Below are 9,358 nucleotides of genomic sequence, written 5' to 3' on the forward strand. Positions count from 1 at the left end.
CATTCCAGATTTTGCTGATTTTTTTCAACTTGTTTCCTATCACCTATGTTTCTGTAACTGGAAATTAGCTACAAAGGCTTGATTAGATTCAGTGTTAACATTTTTGGCACAGATACTTCACAGCTGGTCCTGTGAATCAATACTTCATGTGAAACCACATGAGGAAGTACGTATTACCTCTTTGCCCTCCTTTTAAAGATGCCAATTGATCGGTAGTTGTAAAGTTATAAGGTGACTTTCGGCTCCCTTGGAATATCCAGTTCCTCATTAATATTTAGTTTCTTACTTTTAGCATCCATAAATGTTTATTGCCTGAATCAATTATTTCATTAGATGTTACAGAATGGTGAATTATTCTATCATTCCTTCTACATTTGTTAGTTAAAATACTTCTGTAAGGAAACATTCTCTCATCCACTGGGGCTATTTTGTAACTTACAAATAGATTTTCACAGGAAAGGCAGATCAAGACAATTTTTTTCCCTTTAAATATTAATTTTCAGAGTACAGAGTTGACTACCTCTAATAATGACAAATGAGTTGTACTTGTTGCTTTGGCTTTCTCTTTTGAGTATCATAAATTCATCCATATTTATTTAATCAGTGTGTTTCAATCAATTGCTGTCATCTTCCGTTTGATGGTAAAATTGTCCACCTTTAGCCAATGGACAGCTTCCTTGCTTTCTAGCATAACAAGATGATCAAGTCTCGGCTTGTCATTTGCCATTCCACATCTGGAATCAGCAATCTCTTCAAGAATCACTGGTTCCTTTCAGTAGGAAACAGCATTCAGAGACCAGAGTTTGGGTGCTAACATTCTCATTATTACTAAGTTGTCATTGCTGCTGGATCTGTTCAGTGGACAGAGCTGGGGTATTTTAACATTTTGAATTTTAAAACATTTCAAAATTTTAAACATTTTTAAAAACATAATCACTTCTTCATAACTATAATTATAATAACTTCAAAATAATACCAATAAAATATAGTATAATGAAATATATCAGTATTACTACTAACATCAAGACAATAATGAAAGTGAAGATTGCTTTGTATTTTTATTAGACCATATTCCACTAACAAACAATGTGTAACATCCTGTGTTCTAAAATACCTAATGGGCGTGTAAGTTAAGGCCAAAGCTTTTCCCTTGAGGAAGAGGAAAGTTCTGACAAGGATAATGGTCAGAATGACCTCAGTTATCTCATCTCCCTGCTGAGTCCTGAGAAGAGAGGAGAGGAGGAAAGGCCCAAGGTGAGTAGAGGGTGGGGATGCATTAGCCTCTTGATAGGCATAGCCATAGCTCTGAGCCCCTCCCTCCAAGACTGCTGGGTGTTGCTGGCAGCCATATGCCCCAAGCAGCACTGAACAAAGACAGATGAAATACGAGATGTATGTTTATCTGTGCACAGTGTCTGTGCCAAGACTGCAAGCACGAGATAGCCAGACACTTTACTGAAGTGATAGAAACATTTCATAGTAGTTTGTCATTTCAAAAGAATAAATTGTATGAATGAAAATTATATATTCCCCTCCCAGCCCCTAGATCATCCAAAACATTTCATTGGACAGCATGTAGCGCCAGCCTGACATTTTTGGGTGCATCACAAGGCTTGTTGCTATTATTTATTTTGTTCTTATCATGTTGGCATTTAAGCACCTTATCTCTGTCCTTGAGAGAAAAGATCCCATTTCTTTGGGCTGTGTTTTTTAACCAGTGATTCAGGGGCACCCAATACACTTGCTCGTTTAATTTTGAGCTGTACTCACATTTCTGCTGGGAGGCAACAACAAGGAAAAAACAGGTGAGGTTGATAGCCCTCAGGGAGGCAGCAGGTGGGAGGAGAGTGATCTGGAAGGAAAGCAAGGAAAGGCTTTGGTTCTTTTGGTAAACTGAAATCTGTTTTTTTCTCCCTGTGAGACATCACCAACTGTCTCACTTTCTTCCCTTCTCACATTTTCCGCTTTTGTTTTCCCCAAACCCATCTTTACAAGCACAGAAAGGGGGAGTGACTTGCTTAGGTCCCATTCTCTATTTCCATGCTAATTCATTAGGTCTCCCTCACCTCCACCCCTGAGGAAAGACTCCAGCTCCTGTCACCTCCTACAGTCTTCTTGTCATCTTGGAAATTTGCTTAGTTCAATCCATGAACATGAATTACTGGGAGCAATTTGGCCACTCTGTTTCTTATTCTTCTAGCCCTTTCCTTAATCCTTTATATTTGCAAAATATTTGCTTAAAGCAATAGTGTCAATCATTAATGTTCATACGGGATGTTCAGCATCCCATAGAGAGCTTGCTCGAAATACCAGGTCTTCTTCCCTGTATTTACATTTGGAACTAATAAAATCAGATCTCATAGTGGGGCCCTAGTGATACTGATAAAGGAAGTGCAAGGTTTGAACACTCAGGAAAAATGGTTTAAACGTATGAGGAGTGGAGGAAACAAAGGATAGCCCTCACATTCTGTCTGTACTCTCATTCCACTGGGGAAGACTCAGAGGGATATGGGAAATTTGCCCATGCCTCATACAATGGAATAGTAGTCAGCAATTAAAAGGAACTAATTGCTGATACACATAAGAGGTATGAATCTCAAAAGTACTGTATTCAGTGAAAGAAGCCAGACACGAGAGTGCATATGATAGAAATCAGATCAGTGGTTATTTATGGGAGGGAAGGGGATTGATTGGGAAGTGATCTGAGGCAATTTTCTTAGTGATTGAAATGTCTGTCTTGATTGACAAGGATGTGCATTACAGGAGTACATGCCTTGTCATAATCTACATGAACATTTATGATCTGTGCTTTTCATTGTATGAAAATTATATCTTAAATTTTTTAACTTGAGTATACCTATTTTGGGTAATAATAAAATTTTTTACCAATCTTTTTTTACCAGTTTATACGCAAAAGTCAAAAAAAGAAAACTTTTGAGATGGAAGATGATTTAACACAGTGCTTCAAACATGGTGTGCACTTAATAAAAATGTATTGACAACTAATAGCCATGCAACAGTGGTTCATTGCAAGAGTTTGTTTATAAGATGCCTGCTTTCAGCCCAACAATATGTTCAAATTCAGCATTGTATACAAGATTCAAATTTCCTAACCCTATAAAAATATTTTTAGTAATCCTCCATCCCATCAATCTGGTTATACAGCCTTTTCATGCAAGTATAATAAATAAAATCAATACCTTTTATTACTTCACCACCAGAAACTCTTGGTACACCCAGATTCAAAGGCATAAGGCTGTCTGCAAGGCTGATCCAAACTTCAGGGAGTATTTTACAAGGAAAGCATACTGTTACAATTTTGTATGAATAAGGAAAGTTATCCTTAAATCCTAAAAAGGATTTTTTTTCTTTTTTTAAAAAATAAATTTATTTATTTATTTTTGGCTGTGTTGGGTCTTCGTTGCTGCGCGCAGGCTTCCCCTAGTTGCGGCGAGCGGGGGCTACTCTTAATTGTGGTGCGCAGGCTTCTCACTGCGGGGGCTTCTCTTGTTGCGGAGCACAGGCTCCAGGCGCACAGGCTCAGTAGTTGTGGCTTAGCGGACTCCAGAGCGCAGGCTCAGTAGTTGTGGCGAACGGGCCTAGCCGCTCCGCGGCATGTGGGATCTTCCCAGACCAGGGCTCGAACCCGTGTGCCCTGCATTGGCAGGCGGACTCTTAACCACTGTGCCACCAGGGAAGCCCCATAAAAAGGATTTCTTAGGTTGAAAAAGTACATATAAGGGCTATCAATCCCCTATGGATGATCTCTAGCTGCATAAATATAGGGAAAATTCAGATATTCTTCCAAAGAAATAAAATTTTATGAAAATATATACTGGATGAATTTTATATTTTCTCCTATAATAATAAGTATGCACCGTCAAGTCTCAGGCAAATCGGACAAATCACTCAATAGCACTTATCTTTCTTAATTGTGCTGTCTTTCCAGTGGTGACTGGCCTCGTAATGCATATGTGACTATCTTCCTTTACATTTTCCTACAATTTGAGGAATATGACCAAAAAATCAACTAACCAAACAAGCAAAAGTGTAAATCAAACTGAAGCTTCAGATTAAAAGATAATTTACTGTTAGATTATGCATCCACAATGCTAAAGACACAAGTTTGAAAAAAATTCTTTATCAATAGGAACTCAACTATTTTCATTTGTTTTGTTTCTAGAGAATTCACATACAGAGAAGAAATAAACAATAAAACATTACAGGACAGGTATTACTGGAGAAATATGATTTTCTTTTTCAATTTCAAGAGGATAAAATTTTTAAAGGGAAAAAATAGAAATGATGAAAAATGTTAAGGACAATTCAAAAACTGGGAAAAGTTTTAAATCTCTCAACTATATATAAAAATTTTCATATTATAATAGAAGAATTCGAGCTTTAACAATTCAAACTCTATTTATTCCAGTGATCTCAAAGTGTGGTACCCGGACCAGTAGCACTGGCATCACCTGGGAACTTGTTTGAAATGCACATTCTTGGGCACCACCCAGGCCTACTGAATTGGAAACTCTGGGGATGGGCCCAGCCATCTGTATTTTCACAAGCCTCCAGGTGATTATGGTACAGGGTAACATCTGAGAATCATTGATTTATTCCAAAAACATTTATTGGGTACCCACTGTGTGCCAGCCTCTAAGAAAGGCACTGGGGGCACAAAAACTTAACATGAACCACAGTTTAATCACTCACAAAGAAAAGGAATATTAACCAGTAAGATTGTTTTTTGAATACAGGAAAATAGGAGATTCCTCTGGCTACAGCTGGATCAATCAGGTAGAACTGCCAAGAACACTGAGGAATTCTACTAAGGTGGGGGCAATGGTCCTCAGTCAGAATCACCTGGAAGGATTTTTCAAAAACACAGGTCCTGGCCCTTCCCAGACCTCTGGAATCAATCTCCTGGAGTGGGGCTCAGGAAAACTGTATTTTTAACAGTTCCCCCAGTAATTCTGATGTTTACCCAGAGTTAATGATGCTGCTGCTGTACAGTTGTCTCAGGTTCTGTGCTTTTCACCGCCTCCCTGCTGGCAGCTTCTCCCTGTGTTCTGTGATTATCTGTAGCAAATTGCCTCTGGGAGCATTGCTGGCAAGGGGAGATGTGAACGTACTCTTGGGTAAAGCGCAGATCCCCAGGCTAAACCACTGAATCAGAATCTTTGGGGACAGGGCTCAGAAATATGCATTTTTTACAAATCCCCAGGTGATTTTTAAGCATGCAACAACTTGAAATTTACTGCCTTGTGGGTCTCCCCAAGGAGCTCTTTTCTACTCTCCACTACAGTCTAGTCTCCGAGGGCATCTTATCAAAACATCTTCCCTAACTTTTTTTTTGTCTCTTGACATGTGTGTTGCATAAGTAACAGCCCCTCAAAGATGTTCACATACTAATCCCCAGAATCTGTGAATCCTACGTGACGAAAAGGACTTTACAGATGTGATGAAGTTAAGGATTTTGAGATGAGTGATTATCTTGGATTAGACAGGTGAGCTCAGTGTAATCACAGAGATCCTTATTAGAGAGAGGCTCGTGGATCAGAAAAGAGACGTTACAGTGGAAAAAGGAGGAGCAGAGTCAGAGTTTTAAAGATGCTGGTTTTGAAGATGGAAGAGGGGCTGTAAGCCAAGGAATGCAAGTAGGCTTTAGGAGCTGAAAAAGGCAAGGAAATATTCTCCCCAAGAGCCTCCTGAAGGAATGTAGTCCTACCAACACCTTGATTTCAGCCCAGCATAAACTCGTATCAGGATTCTGACCCAAATTTGTGGTCATTTGTTATAATAGCAATAGGAAACATACAATGTGTAAAATATAGAGAAAGGAAAGTATTGTAATTCAAGACAAGCAGTGCTAATACTGATGAAGCTTATCTCATTTGGAGATTCCACCACATAAAAGATGGCATATTTAGTGTTCCCTTAGGATTTATATTTATCAAACAATTTCTTTGATTAGAGGTCTTAATTAGACCTATAGTTACAATGATCACAGTAAACAATTCCAGGATCTTAAAAAACAAAACAACAACAACAAAAAACCAAACAGCCTCAGTTGCTTGATAGCAGTAAGATTTCCTTTTCAGATTCAGTCTTCACAATTTATCAGAAGATATGGAAGGTCATCTATTGTGTACAGCTAAGGACATCATGCTCATTAGTGTCTACTCTCAGCTGACAAGCCTAAAAATACTCAATTCAGAGGAAGAATCAGGAAAAACATTCATAACAGACATACTTAATGTGATGTCATCAGCTACACAGTAAAACTTGTGAAGGAACACCACCCTGGGAAAAAGCCTTCAAAATCCTCTTAAATTATCAGCCACTTTTGAAGATGAAAAAAGATAGGTGAACAACTGCCACATTCTCTCACTCTCTTTACTTGCTTCACTCTTACCAGTGGAAGGTTCGTTTCTTTAAGACGGGGTTCTCAAACTTGAGCGTGCATCATTAGATCACCTGGAAGGTTTGGACCCCAGACCAAAGGCTTCTGACTCAGGAGGTCTGGAGTGGAGCCCAAGACTTTGCATTTCTCACATGTGCCCTGGTGCTGCTCTACTGCGCGTCCTGGGATCACAGTCTGAAAATGGCTGCCTAGAGCGACGGCTCTCAATACTGCCTGCAAGTCAGCATCACCTGGAGACTTGTTCAAGCCCTGATGCCTCAGCCACACCCTAGGCCAATTAAGTCTGACTTCCTGGAGGTGAGACCATGCATCACAATTTTCAAACACCCCAGGTGATTAAAGATGCTGGTTTTGTGCAGCCAAAGCTGTGAACCACTGCCCTAGAAGCCAAAAGAACAATAAAGAAAGGGAGCAAGTAAATGTGAAGGAAACAGGGCAGTAACACTGACCATGAGCCACCCTGCCCTTTGGCTGCCCTGGGCCTAGGATTTTCTCTCAAGCAAATGCTTCTCCTGCTTAAGAGTCGAAGTTTAAAAACAGCCTCTGATCTAAAGGAATAGGAATATGATGTTACAACACACTACCAAGTAAAAATATATGACATTCCTAATTACATATTTAAGCTAGGGGGAAATGGTAACCTGTTGAAAATGATAACACAATTCTAAATACTGTCTGTTTAAAATTTATAATAGTTTTGTATTAAATTGCAAGGAAAGCCCTTAATTCTCCTTTTTACAGAAAGAATCAAAGGAATAGTTTCTTATATTAAGTAAAATATAAGTTCAGTGCTTTATTTCTCAAACAGCCCCAGTATTTTCTATTTCTCAGGCTGTTAATGTCCTGTGCTTCATACTTCATATTCAAATATTTCTCTCTTCCACTCATACACACAATCTATTTTTATTGTCATGAATATTCATTGGTTTCAAACAATGTCGCTCACCTCTCAATTCAAGTTTTATTGTTTTAAATTCATAGTTTTCTATCAATGACCTGGAACTTAGAATACCTACCAATTTACTATTTTTGCTGCTTTTGGAAGTAAGCTGAAAGGCAGTACTACTTTCATTCTTTTTTTTTTAATATTTATTTTATTTATTTATTTGGTTGCACCAGGTCTTAGTTGCAGCTCACAGGCTCCTTTAGTTGCGGCATGTGAACTCTTGTGGCGTGCATGTGGGATCTAGTTCCCCAACCAGAGATCCAACCTGGGCCCACTGCGTTGGGAGCATGGAGTTTTAACCACTGCGCCACAAGGGAAGTCCCAAGGCAGTACTACTTTCTAACACACAGCTTGCTACCTGCTACTTAACATCAGGGGTGCTCTGAAAATAATTGGGTTTTTTTTTTTGTAGTGTGCCCCAAATACCAGTTCTAATCTATTCAGAAAACTCTGATACATAATCTGACATATTTACTCTATTCTATCCTAGATTTGTACAGGATGTATGGAAAAGTACTTTACTTTGGATTTTAGCACCTATCAACAAATATCATAAATCCCTTAAGCAAATATGTTTGTAACATACTACTGTATAAGAAAGAGCTATTAGAGTCACATCTATTTCTCCCAGGCTATTTGATGTAAAAACTCCTTAAATATTTACTTTCGTAAATAAAGGAAATTCACAAATTCTTTACTTCCTGGTAGGAATCTAGCCTCCAAACATCCCCTTTTCAGTTTTTTTTAGGTGATTGTGAAGGATAAGACCTGAAAGAGTGATCCTCACTTCAAACCACATCGGACTATTTTAGCACATTTTGTTAAAATGATCCTATGTGTTGTATTGCAGAGTTGAATCTCCTCCAGAACACAGACCGGATTTTATTTATGGTACTTTTAATTAGAATCAGCCCATAGGAAAAATTAAATAAAAATGAATTATAAGATTTACTTCATCAATGTCAAAGAAATTAAAATACGAAAATGTATGTCAAATGGGTCATTGAACACCAAAGGAGTTACACACACGCACATAAATTGAACTATTTTCAAACTGGAGGGGGGGAACTTTCCTGAATTTACTCAAATTAAATTTATAATATCAAAGGCATGAAATTTTAATCTGATTTTTCTTTTACTTTAACATAAGCTTAGTTCCAAAGTATCTATGTTTTGTTGCTATTTTCCTGATAATGTATGATGGCTGAAAAAATTCACATATTTCAGGAAAAGTAAAAACCTCCACCCTTATACCCTTGTGTTTTAGTAAACATATATGGGTCCATACCATAAACAGCATACTTTAACTGCATTTTTCTTGTTGTTGGATAGTTTTCCACAAAAATACATTAAGATTCGGTCTTCCGTGGTGGCGCAGTGGTTGAGAGTCCGCCTGCCGATGAGGGGACACGAGTTCGTGCTCCGGTCCGGGAAGATCCCACATGCCACGGAGCGGCTGGGACCGTGAGCCATGGTCGCTAAGCCTGCGCGTCCAGAGCCTGTGCTCCGCAACGGGAGAGGCCACAACAGTGAGAGGCCCGCGTACCGCAAAAAAAACAAAACAAAACAAAAAACAAAAAAACATTAAGATTCCCATGGTAAAAACCACACTTGTAAGCATTTCAACATTTGGATATAGTCTAATGTATTTAACCAATCCCCTGTTGATAGGCATTTAATTATTTAATTTATAATTAAATTTATTTCAGTTATTCAATATTGTAAACAACTTTGCAAGAAACAATCTTGCAGCATGTATCCAAGTATTTCTTTAGAATAAATTTCTAGGAGTGGAATTGCTGGGTAAAAGAATACAAACATTTGAATTTTTGAAGTTTTGGTATATATTATCAGATGACTCTCCAAAGATTATGCCAAATTTCATTCTTACCATGTATTAAAGTGCTTATTTTCTTCCATATTCACCAGCAAATGAAAGAAAAAGGTTTACTGAGATGAATTTTCATATCTTACAATGTACTTGTTTT

The sequence above is a fragment of the Hyperoodon ampullatus genome (genome assembly GCF_949752795.1).
Source record: "Hyperoodon ampullatus genome assembly, chromosome: 8".
Taxonomy (NCBI): Eukaryota; Metazoa; Chordata; class Mammalia; order Artiodactyla; family Ziphiidae; genus Hyperoodon; species Hyperoodon ampullatus.